This window comes from Lissotriton helveticus, chromosome 8 (assembly GCF_964261635.1).
Source record: "Lissotriton helveticus chromosome 8, aLisHel1.1, whole genome shotgun sequence".
In the NCBI taxonomy this organism is placed as follows: Eukaryota; Metazoa; Chordata; class Amphibia; order Caudata; family Salamandridae; genus Lissotriton; species Lissotriton helveticus.
This window is the reverse complement of record NC_136069.1, coordinates 22,030,710-22,046,946: the sequence shown is the minus strand read 5'-3', so window position 1 is coordinate 22,046,946 and position 16,237 is coordinate 22,030,710.

Sequence of the window (16,237 nt, the reverse complement as noted above, 5' to 3'; positions counted from 1 at the left end):
TTCTTCATGTATTTGAGTCACGCTCAGGTTACATTTACATTGATTGTTTTTAAAGTGGTGTCACTGCATCGGACTCTCTCTGTATTTGAGACACGCTCGGGTTACATGTACATTGATTCTCTTAACAGGGATGTCATTGCATCGGATTCTCCCTGCATTTGAGACACGCTCGGGTTACATATACATTGAATCTCTTAAAAGTGGTGTCACTGCATCAAATTCACTTAATAGTAGTACTGTATCATATTCTCCCTGCATTTGAGTCGCGCTCAGGTTACATATGCATTGATTTTTTTTAAGGTGGTGTCATTGCATCAGATTCTCCCTGTATTTGAGTCACGCTCATCTTAAATATACCTTGAGTCTCTTAACAGTAGTATCACTGCATCAGATTCTCCCTGCATTTAAGTCGCGCTCAGGTTACATATCAATTGATTCTCTTAACAGTGGGTTCATTGCATCAGTTTCTCCCTGTATTTGAGTCGTACACAGGTTACATATACATTGATTTTCTTAACAGTGGTATCATTGCATTGGATTCTTCCTGTATTTGAGTCGAACTCAGGTTACATATACATTAATTCTCCTAACAGTGGTGTCACTGCATCAGATTCTCCCTGTATTTGAGTCACGCTCAGGTTACTTATATGTTGATTCTCTTAATAGTGGTGTTACTGCATAAGATTCACTTAACAGTGGTACTGTATCAGATTCTCCCTGCATTTGAGTCGCGCTCATGTTACATATACATTGATTCTCTTAACAGTGGTGTCATTTCATCAGATTCTTCCTGCATTTGAGTCACGCTCAGGTTACATATACATTGATTCTCTTAACAGTGGTATTATTGCATCAGATTCTCCCTGTATTTGAGACACACTCTGGTTACTTAAACGTTGATTCTCTTAACAATGGTGTCACTGCATCAGATTCTCCATGCATTTGAGTCACGCTCAGGTTACATAGACATTGATTCTCTTAACACTGGTATCATTGCAGTAGTTTCTCCCTGTATTTGAGTCACGCTCAAGGTACTTATCCGTTGATTCTCTTAACAGTGGTGTCACTGCATCAGATTCTCCATGCATTTGAGTCACACTCAGGTTACTTATACGTTGATTCTCCTAATAGTGGTGTCACTGCATCAAATTCACTTAACAGTGGTACTGCATCAGATTCTCCCTGCATTTGAGATGCGCTCAGGTTACATATACATTGATTCTCTTAACAGTGGTATTATTGCATCACATTCTCCCTGTATTTGAGACACGCCCTGGTTACTTAAACGTTGATTCTCTTAATGGTGGTGTCACTGCATCAGATTCTCCATGCATTTGAGTCACGCTCAGTTTACATATACCTTGAGTCTCTTAACAGTAGTATCACTGCATCAGATTCTCCCTGTATTTGAGTCACGCTAAGGTTACTGATACATTGATTCTCTTAACGATGGTGTCACTGCATCAGATTCTCCATGCATTTGAGTCACGCTCAGGTTACATATACATTGATTCTCTTAACAGTGGTATCGCTGCATCAGATTCTCCCTGCATTTGAGTCACGCTCAGGTTACATATACATTGATTCTCTTAACAGTGGTGTCACTGCATCAGATTCTCCCTGTATTTGAGTCACGCTAAGGTTACTTATACATTGATTCTCTTAACGATGGTGTCACTGCATCAGATTCTCCATGCATTTGAGTCACGCTGAGGTTACATAGACATTGATTCTCTTAACACTGGTATCATTGCATCAGATTCTCCCTGTATTTGAGTCACACTCAGGTTACTTATACGTTGATTCTCTTAATAGTGGTGTCACTGCATCAAATTCACGTAACAGTGGTACTGCATGAGATTCTCCCTGCATTTGAGACGCACTCAGGTTACATATACATTGATTCTCTTAACAGTGGTATTATTGCATCAGATTCTCCCTGTATTTGAGAAACGCTCCGGTTACTTAAACGTTGATTCTCTTAACGGTGGTGTCACTGCATCAGATTCTTCATGCATTTGAGTCACGCTCAGGTTAAATGTACATTGATTCTCTTAACACTGGTATCATTGCATCAGAATCTCCCTGTATTTGAGACACGATCTGGTTACTTATACGTTGATTCTCTTAACAGTAGTATCTCTGCATCAGATTCTTCCTGTATTTGAGTCACGCTCAGGTTACTTATTCGTTGATTCTCTTAATAGTGGTGTCACTGCATAAGATTCACTTAACAGTGGTACTGCATCAGATTCTCCCTGCATTTGAGTCACGCTCAGGTTACATTTACATTGATTCTTTTTAAAATGGTGTCACTGCATCGGATTCTCCATATATTTGAGACACGCTCGGGTTACGTATACATTAATTATCTTAACAGTGGTTTCATTGCATCAGTTTCTCCATGCATTTGAGTCGTACACAGGTTACATATACATTGATTTTCTTAACAGTGGTATCATTGCATTGGATTCTTACTGTATTTGAGTCCAGCTCAGGTTACATATACATTGATCCTCTTAATAGTAGTGTCATTGCATCAGATTCTCTTAACAGTGTTATCACTGCATCAGATTCTCCCTGTATTTGAGTCACGCTCAGGTTACTTATACGTTGATTCTCTTAACAGTGGTGTCACTTCATCAAATTCACTTAACAGTGGTACTGCATCAGATTCTCCGTGCATTTGAGTCACGCTCAGGTTACATTTACATTTATTCTTTTTAAAGTGGTGTCACTGCATCGGATTCTCCATATATTTGAGACACGCTCGGGTTACGTATACATTGATTCTCTTAACAGTGGTTTCATTGCATCAGTTTCTCCATGCATTTGAGTCGTACACAGGTTACATATACATTGATTTTCTTAACAGTGGTATCATTGCATTGGATTCTTACTGTATTTGAGTCCAGCTCAGGTTACATATACATTGATCCTCTTAATAGTAGTGTCATTGCACCAGATTCTCTTAACAGTGTTATCACTGCATCAGATTCTCCATGCATTTGAGTCACGCTCAGGTTAAATGTACATTGATTCTCTTAAGACTGGTATCATTGCATCAGAATCTCCCTGTATTTGAGACACGATCTGGTTACTTATACGTTGATTCTCTTAACAGTAGTATCACTGCATCAGATTCTTCCTGTATTTGAGTCACGCTCAGGTTACTTATTCGTTGATTCTCTTAATAGTGGTGTCACTGCATAAGATTCACTTAACAGTAGTACTGCATCAGATTCTCCCTGCATTTGAGTCACGCTCAGGTTACATTTACATTTATTCTTTTTAAAGTGGTGTCACTGCATCGGATTCTCCATATATTTGAGACACGCTCGGGTTACGTATACATTGATTCTCTTAACAGTGGTTTCATTGCATCAGTTTCTCCATGCATTTGAGTCATACACAGGTTACATATACATTGATTTTCTTAACAGTGGTATCATTGCATTGGATTCTTACTGTATTTGAGTCCAGCTCAGGTTACATATACATTGATCCTCTTAATAGTAGTGTCATTGCATCAGATTCTCTTAACAGTGTTATCACTGCATCAGATTCTCCCTGTATTTGAGTCACGCTCAGGTTACTTATACGTTGATTCTCTTAACAGTGGTGTCACTTCATCAAATTCACTTAACAGTGGTACTGCATCAGATTCTCCCTGTATTTGAGTCACGCTCAGGTTACATATACATTGATTCTTTTTAAAGTGGTGTAACTGCATAGGATTCTTCATGTATTTGAGTCACGCTCAGGTTACATTTACATTGATTGTTTTTAAAGTGGTGTCACTGCATCGGACTCTCTCTGTATTTGAGACACGCTCGGGTTACATGTACATTGATTCTCTTAACAGGGATGTCATTGCATCGGATTCTCCCTGCATTTGAGACACGCTCGGGTTACATATACATTGAATCTCTTAAAAGTGGTGTCACTGCATCAAATTCACTTAATAGTAGTACTGTATCATATTCTCCCTGCATTTGAGTCGCGCTCAGGTTACATATGCATTGATTTTTTTTAAGGTGGTGTCATTGCATCAGATTCTCCCTGTATTTGAGTCACGCTCATCTTAAATATACCTTGAGTCTCTTAACAGTAGTATCACTGCATCAGATTCTCCCTGCATTTAAGTCGCGCTCAGGTTACATATCAATTGATTCTCTTAACAGTGGGTTCATTGCATCAGTTTCTCCCTGTATTTGAGTCGTACACAGGTTACATATACATTGATTTTCTTAACAGTGGTATCATTGCATTGGATTCTTCCTGTATTTGAGTCGAACTCAGGTTACATATACATTAATTCTCCTAACAGTGGTGTCACTGCATCAGATTCTCCCTGTATTTGAGTCACGCTCAGGTTACTTATATGTTGATTCTCTTAATAGTGGTGTTACTGCATAAGATTCACTTAACAGTGGTACTGTATCAGATTCTCCCTGCATTTGAGTCGCGCTCATGTTACATATACATTGATTCTCTTAACAGTGGTGTCATTTCATCAGATTCTTCCTGCATTTGAGTCACGCTCAGGTTACATATACATTGATTCTCTTAACAGTGGTATTATTGCATCAGATTCTCCCTGTATTTGAGACACACTCTGGTTACTTAAACGTTGATTCTCTTAACAATGGTGTCACTGCATCAGATTCTCCATGCATTTGAGTCACGCTCAGGTTACATAGACATTGATTCTCTTAACACTGGTATCATTGCAGTAGTTTCTCCCTGTATTTGAGTCACGCTCAAGGTACTTATCCGTTGATTCTCTTAACAGTGGTGTCACTGCATCAGATTCTCCATGCATTTGAGTCACACTCAGGTTACTTATACGTTGATTCTCCTAATAGTGGTGTCACTGCATCAAATTCACTTAACAGTGGTACTGCATCAGATTCTCCCTGCATTTGAGATGCGCTCAGGTTACATATACATTGATTCTCTTAACAGTGGTATTATTGCATCACATTCTCCCTGTATTTGAGACACGCCCTGGTTACTTAAACGTTGATTCTCTTAATGGTGGTGTCACTGCATCAGATTCTCCATGCATTTGAGTCACGCTCAGTTTACATATACCTTGAGTCTCTTAACAGTAGTATCACTGCATCAGATTCTCCCTGTATTTGAGTCACGCTAAGGTTACTGATACATTGATTCTCTTAACGATGGTGTCACTGCATCAGATTCTCCATGCATTTGAGTCACGCTCAGGTTACATATACATTGATTCTCTTAACAGTGGTATCGCTGCATCAGATTCTCCCTGCATTTGAGTCACGCTCAGGTTACATATACATTGATTCTCTTAACAGTGGTGTCACTGCATCAGATTCTCCCTGTATTTGAGTCACGCTAAGGTTACTTATACATTGATTCTCTTAACGATGGTGTCACTGCATCAGATTCTCCATGCATTTGAGTCACGCTGAGGTTACATAGACATTGATTCTCTTAACACTGGTATCATTGCATCAGATTCTCCCTGTATTTGAGTCACACTCAGGTTACTTATACGTTGATTCTCTTAATAGTGGTGTCACTGCATCAAATTCACGTAACAGTGGTACTGCATGAGATTCTCCCTGCATTTGAGACGCACTCAGGTTACATATACATTGATTCTCTTAACAGTGGTATTATTGCATCAGATTCTCCCTGTATTTGAGAAACGCTCCGGTTACTTAAACGTTGATTCTCTTAACGGTGGTGTCACTGCATCAGATTCTTCATGCATTTGAGTCACGCTCAGGTTAAATGTACATTGATTCTCTTAACACTGGTATCATTGCATCAGAATCTCCCTGTATTTGAGACACGATCTGGTTACTTATACGTTGATTCTCTTAACAGTAGTATCTCTGCATCAGATTCTTCCTGTATTTGAGTCACGCTCAGGTTACTTATTCGTTGATTCTCTTAATAGTGGTGTCACTGCATAAGATTCACTTAACAGTGGTACTGCATCAGATTCTCCCTGCATTTGAGTCACGCTCAGGTTACATTTACATTGATTCTTTTTAAAATGGTGTCACTGCATCGGATTCTCCATATATTTGAGACACGCTCGGGTTACGTATACATTAATTATCTTAACAGTGGTTTCATTGCATCAGTTTCTCCATGCATTTGAGTCGTACACAGGTTACATATACATTGATTTTCTTAACAGTGGTATCATTGCATTGGATTCTTACTGTATTTGAGTCCAGCTCAGGTTACATATACATTGATCCTCTTAATAGTAGTGTCATTGCATCAGATTCTCTTAACAGTGTTATCACTGCATCAGATTCTCCCTGTATTTGAGTCACGCTCAGGTTACTTATACGTTGATTCTCTTAACAGTGGTGTCACTTCATCAAATTCACTTAACAGTGGTACTGCATCAGATTCTCCGTGCATTTGAGTCACGCTCAGGTTACATTTACATTTATTCTTTTTAAAGTGGTGTCACTGCATCGGATTCTCCATATATTTGAGACACGCTCGGGTTACGTATACATTGATTCTCTTAACAGTGGTTTCATTGCATCAGTTTCTCCATGCATTTGAGTCGTACACAGGTTACATATACATTGATTTTCTTAACAGTGGTATCATTGCATTGGATTCTTACTGTATTTGAGTCCAGCTCAGGTTACATATACATTGATCCTCTTAATAGTAGTGTCATTGCACCAGATTCTCTTAACAGTGTTATCACTGCATCAGATTCTCCCTGTATTTGAGTCACGCTCAGGTTACTTATATGTTGATTCTCTTAACAGCGGTGTCACTTCATCAAATTCACTTAACAGTGGTACTGCATCAGATTCTCCCTGTATTTGAGTCACGCTCAGGTTACATATACATTGATTCTTTTTAAAGTGGTGTAATTGCATAGGATTCTTCATGTATTTGAGTCACGCTCAGGTTACATTTACATTGATTGTTTTTAAAGTGGTGTCACTGCATCGGACTCTCCCTGTATTTGAGACACGCTCGGGTTACATGTACATTGATTCTCTTAACAGGGATGTCATTGCATCGGATTCTCCCTGCATTTGAGACACGCTCGGGTTACATATACATTGAATCTCTTAAAAGTGGTGTCACTGCATCAAATTCACTTAATAGTAGTACTGTATCATATTCTCCCTGCATTTGAGTCGCGCTCAGGTTACATATGCATTGATTTTTTTTAAGGTGGTGTCATTGCATCAGATTCTCCCTGTATTTGAGTCACGCTCATCTTACATATACCTTGAGTCTCTTAACAGTAGTATCACTGCATCAGATTCTCCCTGCATTTAAGTCGCGCTCAGGTTACATATCAATTGATTCTCTTAACAGTGGGTTCATTGCATCAGTTTCTCCCTGTATTTGAGTCGTACACAGGTTACATATACATTGATTTTCTTAACAGTGGTATCATTGCATTGGATTCTTCCTGTATTTGAGTCGAGCTCAGGTTACATATACATTGATTCTCCTAACAGTGGTGTCACTGCATCAGATTCTCCCTGTATTTGAGTCACGCTCAGGTTGCTTATACGTTGATTCTCTTAACGATGGTGTCACTGCATCAGATTCTCCATGCATTTGAGTCACGCTAAGGTTACTTATACATTGATTCTCTTAACGATGGTGTCACTGCATCAGATTCTCCATGCATTTGAGTCACGCTCAGATTACATATACCTTGACTCTCTTAACAGTGGTATCACTGCATTAGATTCTCCCTATTCTTGAGTCACGCTCAGGTTACTTATACGTTGATTCTCTTAATAGTGGTGTTACTGCATAAGATTCACTTAACAGTAGTACTGTATCAGATTCTCCCTGCATTTGAGTCGCGCTCATGTTACATATACATTGATTCTCTTAACAGTGGTGTCATTTCATCAGATTCTTCCTGTATTTGAGTCACGCTCAGGTTACATATACATTGATTCTCTTAACAGTGGTATTATTGCATCAGATTCTCCCTGTATTTGAGACACACTCTGGTTACTTAAACGTTGATTCTCTTAACAATGGTGTCACTGCATCAGATTCTCCATGCATTTGAGTCACGCTCAGGTTACATAGACATTGATTCTCTTAACACTGGTATCATTGCATTAGTTTCTCCCTGTATTTGAGTCACGCTCAAGTTACTTATCCGTTGATTCTCTTAACAGTGGTGTCACTGCATCAGATTCTCCATGCATTTGAGTCACACTCAGGTTACTTATACGTTGATTCTCCTAATAGTGGTGTCACTGCATCAAATTCACTTAACAGTGGTACTGCATCAGATTCTCCCTGCATTTGAGATGCGCTCAGGTTACATATACATTGATTCTCTTAACAGTGGTATTATTGCATCACATTCTCCCTGTATTTGATACACGCCCTGGTTACTTAAACGTTGATTCTCTTAACAGTGGTGTCACTGCATCAGATTCTCCATGCATTTGAGTCACGCTCAGGTTACATATACCTTGAGTCTCTTAACAGTAGTATCACTGCATCAGATTCTCCCTGTATTTGAGTCACGCTAAGGTTACTGATACATTGATTCTCTTAACGATGGTGTCACTGCATCAGATTCTCCATGCATTTGAGTCACGCTCAGGTTACATATACATTGATTCTCTTAACAGTGGTATCGCTGCATCAGATTCTCCCTGCATTTGAGTCACGCTCAGGTTACATATACATTGATTCTCTTAACAGTGGTGTCACTGCATCAGATTCTCCCTGTATTTGAGTCACGCTAAGGTTACTTATACATTGATTCTCTTAACGATGGTGTCACTGCATCAGATTCTCCATGCATTTGAGTCACGCTGAGGTTACATAGACATTGATTCTCTTAACACTGGTATCATTGCATCAGATTCTCCCTGTATTTGAGTCACACTCAGGTTACTTATACGTTGATTCTCTTAATAGTGGTGTCACTGCATCAAATTCACGTAACAGTGGTACTGCATGAGATTCTCCCTGCATTTGAGACGCACTCAGGTTACATATACATTGATTCTCTTAACAGTGGTATTATTGCATCAGATTCTCCCTGTATTTGAGAAACGCTCCGGTTACTTAAACGTTGATTCTCTTAACGGTGGTGTCACTGCATCAGATTCTTCATGCATTTGAGTCACGCTCAGGTTAAATGTACATTGATTCTCTTAACACTGGTATCATTGCATCAGAATCTCCCTGTATTTGAGACACGATCTGGTTACTTATACGTTGATTCTCTTAACAGTAGTATCACTGCATCAGATTCTTCCTGTATTTGATTCACGCTCAGGTTACTTATTCGTTGATTCTCTTAATAGTGGTGTCACTGCATAAGATTCACTTAACAGTGGTACTGCATCAGATTCTCCCTGCATTTGAGTCACGCTCAGGTTACATTTACATTGATTCTTTTTAAAATGGTGTCACTGCATCGGATTCTCCATATATTTGAGACACGCTCGGGTTACGTATACATTAATTATCTTAACAGTGGTTTCATTGCATCAGTTTCTCCATGCATTTGAGTCGTACACAGGTTACATATACATTGATTTTCTTAACAGTGGTATCATTGCATTGGATTCTTACTGTATTTGAGTCCAGCTCAGGTTACATATACATTGATCCTCTTAATAGTAGTGTCATTGCATCAGATTCTCTTAACAGTGTTATCACTGCATCAGATTCTCCCTGTATTTGAGTCACGCTCAGGTTACTTATACGTTGATTCTCTTAACAGTGGTGTCACTTCATCAAATTCACTTAACAGTGGTACTGCATCAGATTCTCCGTGCATTTGAGTCACGCTCAGGTTACATTTACATTTATTCTTTTTAAAGTGGTGTCACTGCATCGGATTCTCCATATATTTGAGACACGCTCGGGTTACGTATACATTGATTCTCTTAACAGTGGTTTCATTGCATCAGTTTCTCCATGCATTTGAGTCGTACACAGGTTACATATACATTGATTTTCTTAACAGTGGTATCATTGAATTGGATTCTTACTGTATTTGAGTCCAGCTCAGGTTACATATACATTGATCCTCTTAATAGTAGTGTCATTGCATCAGATTCTCTTAACAGTGTTATCACTGCATCAGATTCTCCCTGTATTTGAGTCACGCTCAGGTTACTTATACGTTGTTTCTCTTAACAGCGGTGTCACTTCATCAAATTCACTTAACAGTGGTACTGCATCAGATTCTCCCTGTATTTGAGTCACGCTCAGGTTACATTTACATTGATTGTTTTTAAAGTGGTGTCACTGCATCGGACTCTCCCTGTATTTGAGACACGCTCGGGTTACATGTACATTGATTCTCTTAACAGGGATGTCATTGCATCGGATTCTCCCTGCATTTGAGACACGCTCGGGTTACATATACATTGAATCTCTTAAAAGTGGTGTCACTGCATCAAATTCACTTAATAGTAGTACTGTATCATATTCTCCCTGCATTTGAGTCGCGCTCAGGTTACATATGCATTGATTTTTTTAAGGTGGTGTCATTGCATCAGATTCTCCCTGTATTTGAGTCACGCTCATCTTACATATACCTTGAGTCTCTTAACAGTAGTATCACTGCATCAGATTCTCCCTGCATTTAAGTCGCGCTCAGGTTACATATCAATTGATTCTCTTAACAGTGGGTTCATTGCATCAGTTTCTCCCTGTATTTGAGTCGTACACAGGTTACATATACATTGATTTTCTTAACAGTGGTATCATTGCATTGGATTCTTCCTGTATTTGAGTCGAGCTCAGGTTACATATACATTGATTCTCCTAACAGTGGTGTCACTGCATCAGATTCTCCCTGTATTTGAGTCACGCTCAGGTTGCTTATACGTTGATTCTCTTAACGATGGTGTCACTGCATCAGATTCTCCATGCATTTGAGTCACGCTAAGGTTACTTATACATTGATTCTCTTAACGATGGTGTCACTGCATCAGATTCTCCATGCATTTGAGTCACGCTCAGATTACATATACCTTGACTCTCTTAACAGTGGTATCACTGCATTAGATTCTCCCTGTTCTTGAGTCACACTCAGGTTACTTATACGTTGATTCTCTTAATAGTGGTGTTACTGCATAAGATTCACTTAACAGTGGTACTGTATCCGATTCTCCCTGCATTTGAGTCGCGCTCATGTTACATATACATTGATTCTCTTAACAGTGGTGTCATTTCATCAGATTCTTCCTGCATTTGAGTCACGCTCAGGTTACATATACATTGATTCTCTTAACAGTGGTATTATTGCATCAGATTCTCCCTGTATTTGAGACACACTCTGGTTACTTAAACGTTGATTCTCTTAACAATGGTGTCACTGCATCAGATTCTCCATGCATTTGAGTCACGCTCAGGTTACATAGACATTGATTCTCTTAACACTGGTATCATTGCATTCGTTTCTCCCTGTATTTGAGTCACGCTCAAGTTACTTATCCGTTGATTCTCTTAACAGTGGTGTCACTGCATCAGATTCTCCATGCATTTGAGTCACACTCAGGTTACTTAAACGTTGATTCTCCTAATAGTTGTGTCACTGCATCAAATTCACTTAACAGTGGTACTGCATCAGATTCTCCCTGCATTTGAGATGCGCTCAGGTTACATATACATTGATTCTCTTAACAGTGGTATTATTGCAACACATTCTCCCTGTATTTGAGACACGCCCTGGTTACTTAAACGTTGATTCTCTTAACGGTGGTGTCACTGCATCAGATTCTCCATGCATTTGAGTCACGCTCAGGTTACATATACCTTGAGTCTCTTAACAGTAGTATCACTGCATCAGATTCTCCCTGTATTTGAGTCACGCTAAGGTTACTGATACATTGATTCTCTTAACGATGGTGTCACTGCATCAGATTCTCCATGCATTTGAGTCACGCTCAGGTTACATATACATTGATTCTCTTAACAGTGGTATCGCTGCATCAGATTCTCCCTGTATTTGAGTCACGCTCAGGTTACTTATACGTTGATTCTCTTAATAGTGGTGTTACTGCATAAGATTCACTTAACAGTGGTACTGTATCAGATTCTCCCTGCATTTGAGTCGCGCTCATGTTACATATACATTGATTCTCTTAACAGTGGTGTCATTTCATCAGATTCTTCCTGCATTTGAGTCACGCTCAGGTTACATATACATTGATTCTCTTAACAGTGGTATTATTGCATCAGATTCTCCCTGTATTTGAGACACACTCTGGTTACTTAAACGTTGATTCTCTTAACAATGGAGTCACTGCATCAGATTCTCCATGCATTTGAGTCACGCTCAGGTTACATAGACATTGATTCTCTTAACAATGGTATCATTGTATTAGTTTCTCCCTGTATTTCAGTTACGCTCAGGTTACTTAAACATTGATTCTCTTAACGGTGGTGTCATTGCATCAGATTCTCCATGCATTTGAGTCACGCTCAGGTTAAATGTACATTGATTCTCTTAAGACTGGTATCATTGCATCAGAATCTCCCTGTATTTGAGACACGATCTGGTTACTTATACGTTGATTCTCTTAACAGTAGTATCACTGCATCAGATTCTTCCTGTATTTGAGTCACGCTCAGGTTACTTATTCGTTGATTCTCTTAATAGTGGTGTCACTGCATAAGATTCACTTAACAGTGGTACTGCATCAGATTCTCCCTGCATTTGAGTCACGCTCAGGTTACATTTACATTTATTCTTTTTAAAGTGGTGTCACTGCATCGGATTCTCCATATATTTGAGACACGCTCGGGTTACGTATACATTGATTCTCTTAACAGTGGTTTCATTGCATCAGTTTCTCCATGCATTTGAGTCATACACAGGTTACATATACATTGATTTTCTTAACAGTGGTATCATTGCATTGGATTCTTACTGTATTTGAGTCCAGCTCAGGTTACATATACATTGATCCTCTTAATAGTGTCATTGCATCAGATTCTCTTAACAGTGTTATCACTGCATCAGATTCTCCTTGTATTTGAGTCACGCTCAGGTTACTTATACGTTGATTCTCTTAACAGTGGTGTCACTTCATCAAATTCACTTAACAGTGGTACTGCATCAGATTCTCCCTGTATTTGAGTCACGCTCAGGTTACATATACATTGATTCTTTTTAAAGTGGTGTAACTGCATAGGATTCTTCATGTATTTGAGTCACGCTCAGGTTACATTTACATTGATTGTTTTTAAAGTGGTGTCACTGCATCGGACTCTCCCTGTATTTGAGACACGCTCGGGTTACATGTACATTGATTCTCTTAACAGGGATGTCATTGCATCGGATTCTCCCTGCATTTGAGACACGCTCGGGTTACATATACATTGAATCTCTTAAAAGTGGTGTCACTGCATCAAATTCACTTAATAGTAGTACTGTATCATATTTTCCCTGCATTTGAGTCGCGCTCAGGTTACATATGCATTGATTTTTTTTAAGGTGGTGTCATTGCATCAGATTCTCCCTGTATTTGAGTCACGCTCATCTTACATATACCTTGAGTCTCTTAACAGTAGTATCACTGCATCAGATTCTCCCTGCATTTAAGTCGCGCTCAGGTTACATATCAATTGATTCTCTTAACAGTGGGTTCATTGCATCAGTTTCTCCCTGTATTTGAGTCGTACACAGGTTACATATACATTGATTTTCTTAACAGTGGTATCATTGCATTGGATTCTTCCTGTATTTGAGTCGAACTCAGGTTACATATACATTAAGGGCAAGATGTAGGTAATTTTTATTTACCGACCTCTTAAATACCGAGTCATACCGACTCGGTATTTAAGAGGTCGGAAAATAAAAATACCGAGATGTAGGTAATTGCAGATGTGCAATTACCGAATCGGAAACAGTCGGTAATTTCCGATGTGGTAAATACCGACCAGTTAATGCCCATGCATTCCTATGGGCTTTGAAGCCCATAGGATTGATTGGGCATATACCGGTCGGTATTTACCACATCGGAAAATACCGACTGTCACAAGGGTGCAGGGGGTGTCACTTTGACACCCTCTGGCACCCCCAAAAGAGGCTCGGGTGCCATGTGGCAGGCATACCTGCCCTAAGGGCAGGTCTGCCTGTCATATGGCATAGGTGTGCATGCACACATGTGCATGCACACCAGAAACGGTATTTTACCATCAAGTAGTATTTGATGGTAAAATACCGATGTGGTACTGCTTGTGGGACTCAGAAGAGTCCCACCTACATACCAATTGTCCGGAATCAGTAATGATACCGACTCGGTATTTTACATACTCGGTAAATTTACCTACCGGTAAATTTACCGAGTCTGTAAATTACAGGGACCTACATGTCAAATTGCTTTTACCGGGTGGTAACGGCCGAATTCGGCCGTTACCACCCGGTAAAAGCCTACCTACATCTGGCCCTAATTCTCCTAACAGTGGTGTCACTGCATCAGATTCTCCCTGTATTTGAGTCACGCTCAGGTTACTTATATGTTGATTCTCTTAATAGTGGTGTTACTGCATAAGATTCACTTAACAGTGGTACTGTATCAGATTCTCCCTGCATTTGAGTCGCGCTCATGTTACATATACATTGATTCTCTTAACAGTGGTGTCATTTCATCAGATTCTTCCTGCATTTGAGTCACGCTCAGGTTACATATACATTGATTCTCTTAACAGTGGTATTATTGCATCAGATTCTCCCTGTATTTGAGACACACTCTGGTTACTTAAACGTTGATTCTCTTAACAATGGTGTCACTGCATCAGATTCTCCATGCATTTGAGTCACGCTCAGGTTACATAGACATTGATTCTCTTAACACTGGTATAATTGCATCAGATTCTCCATGCATTTGAGTCACACTCAGGTTACTTATACGTTGATTCTCCTAATAGTGGTGTCACTGCATCAAATTCACTTAACAGTGGTACTGCATCAGATTCTCCCTGCATTTGAGATGCGCTCAGGTTACATATACATTGATTCTCTTAACAGTGGTATTATTGCATCACATTCTCCCTGTATTTGAGACACGCCCTGGTTACTTAAACGTTGATTCTCTTAATGGTGGTGTCACTGCATCAGATTCTCCATGCATTTGAGTCACGCTCAGTTTACATATACCTTGAGTCTCTTAACAGTAGTATCACTGCATCAGATTCTCCCTGTATTTGAGTCACACTAAGGTTACTGATACATTGATTCTCTTAACGATGGTGTCACTGCATCAGATTCTCCATGCATTTGAGTCACGCTCAGGTTACATATACATTGATTCTCTTAACAGTGGTATCGCTGCATCAGATTATCCCTGCATTTGAGTCACGCTCAGGTTACATATACATTGATTCTCTTAACAGTGGTGTCACTGCATCAGATTCTCCCTGTATTTGAGTCACGCTAAGGTTACTTATACATTGATTCTCTTAACGATGGTGTCACTGCATCAGATTCTCCATGCATTTGAGTCACGCTGAGGTTACATAGACATTGATTCTCTTAACACTGGTATCATTGCATCAGATTCTCCCTGTATTTGAGTCACACTCAGGTTACTTATACGTTGATTCTCTTAATAGTGGTGTCACTGCATCAAATTCACGTAACAGTGGTACTGCATGAGATTCTCCCTGCATTTGAGACGCACTCAGGTTACATATACATTGATTCTCTTAACAGTGGTATTATTGCATCAGATTCTCCCTGTATTTGAGAAACGCTCCGGTTACTTAAACGTTGATTCTCTTAACGGTGGTGTCACTGCATCAGATTCTTCATGCATTTGAGTCACGCTCAGGTTAAATGTACATTGATTCTCTTAACACTGGTATCATTGCATCAGAATCTCCCTGTATTTGAGACACGATCTGGTTACTTATACGTTGATTCTCTTAACAGTAGTATCTCTGCATCAGATTCTTCCTGTATTTGAGTCACGCTCAGGTTACTTATTCGTTGATTCTCTTAATAGTGGTGTCACTGCATAAGATTCACTTAACAGTGGTACTGCATCAGATTCTCCCTGCATTTGAGTCACGCTCAGGTTACATTTACATTGATTCTTTTTAAAATGGTGTCACTGCATCGGATTCTCCATATATTTGAGACACGCTCGGGTTACGTATACATTAATTATCTTAACAGTGGTTTCATTGCATCAGTTTCTCCATGCATTTGAGTCGTACACAGGTTACATATACATTGATTTTCTTA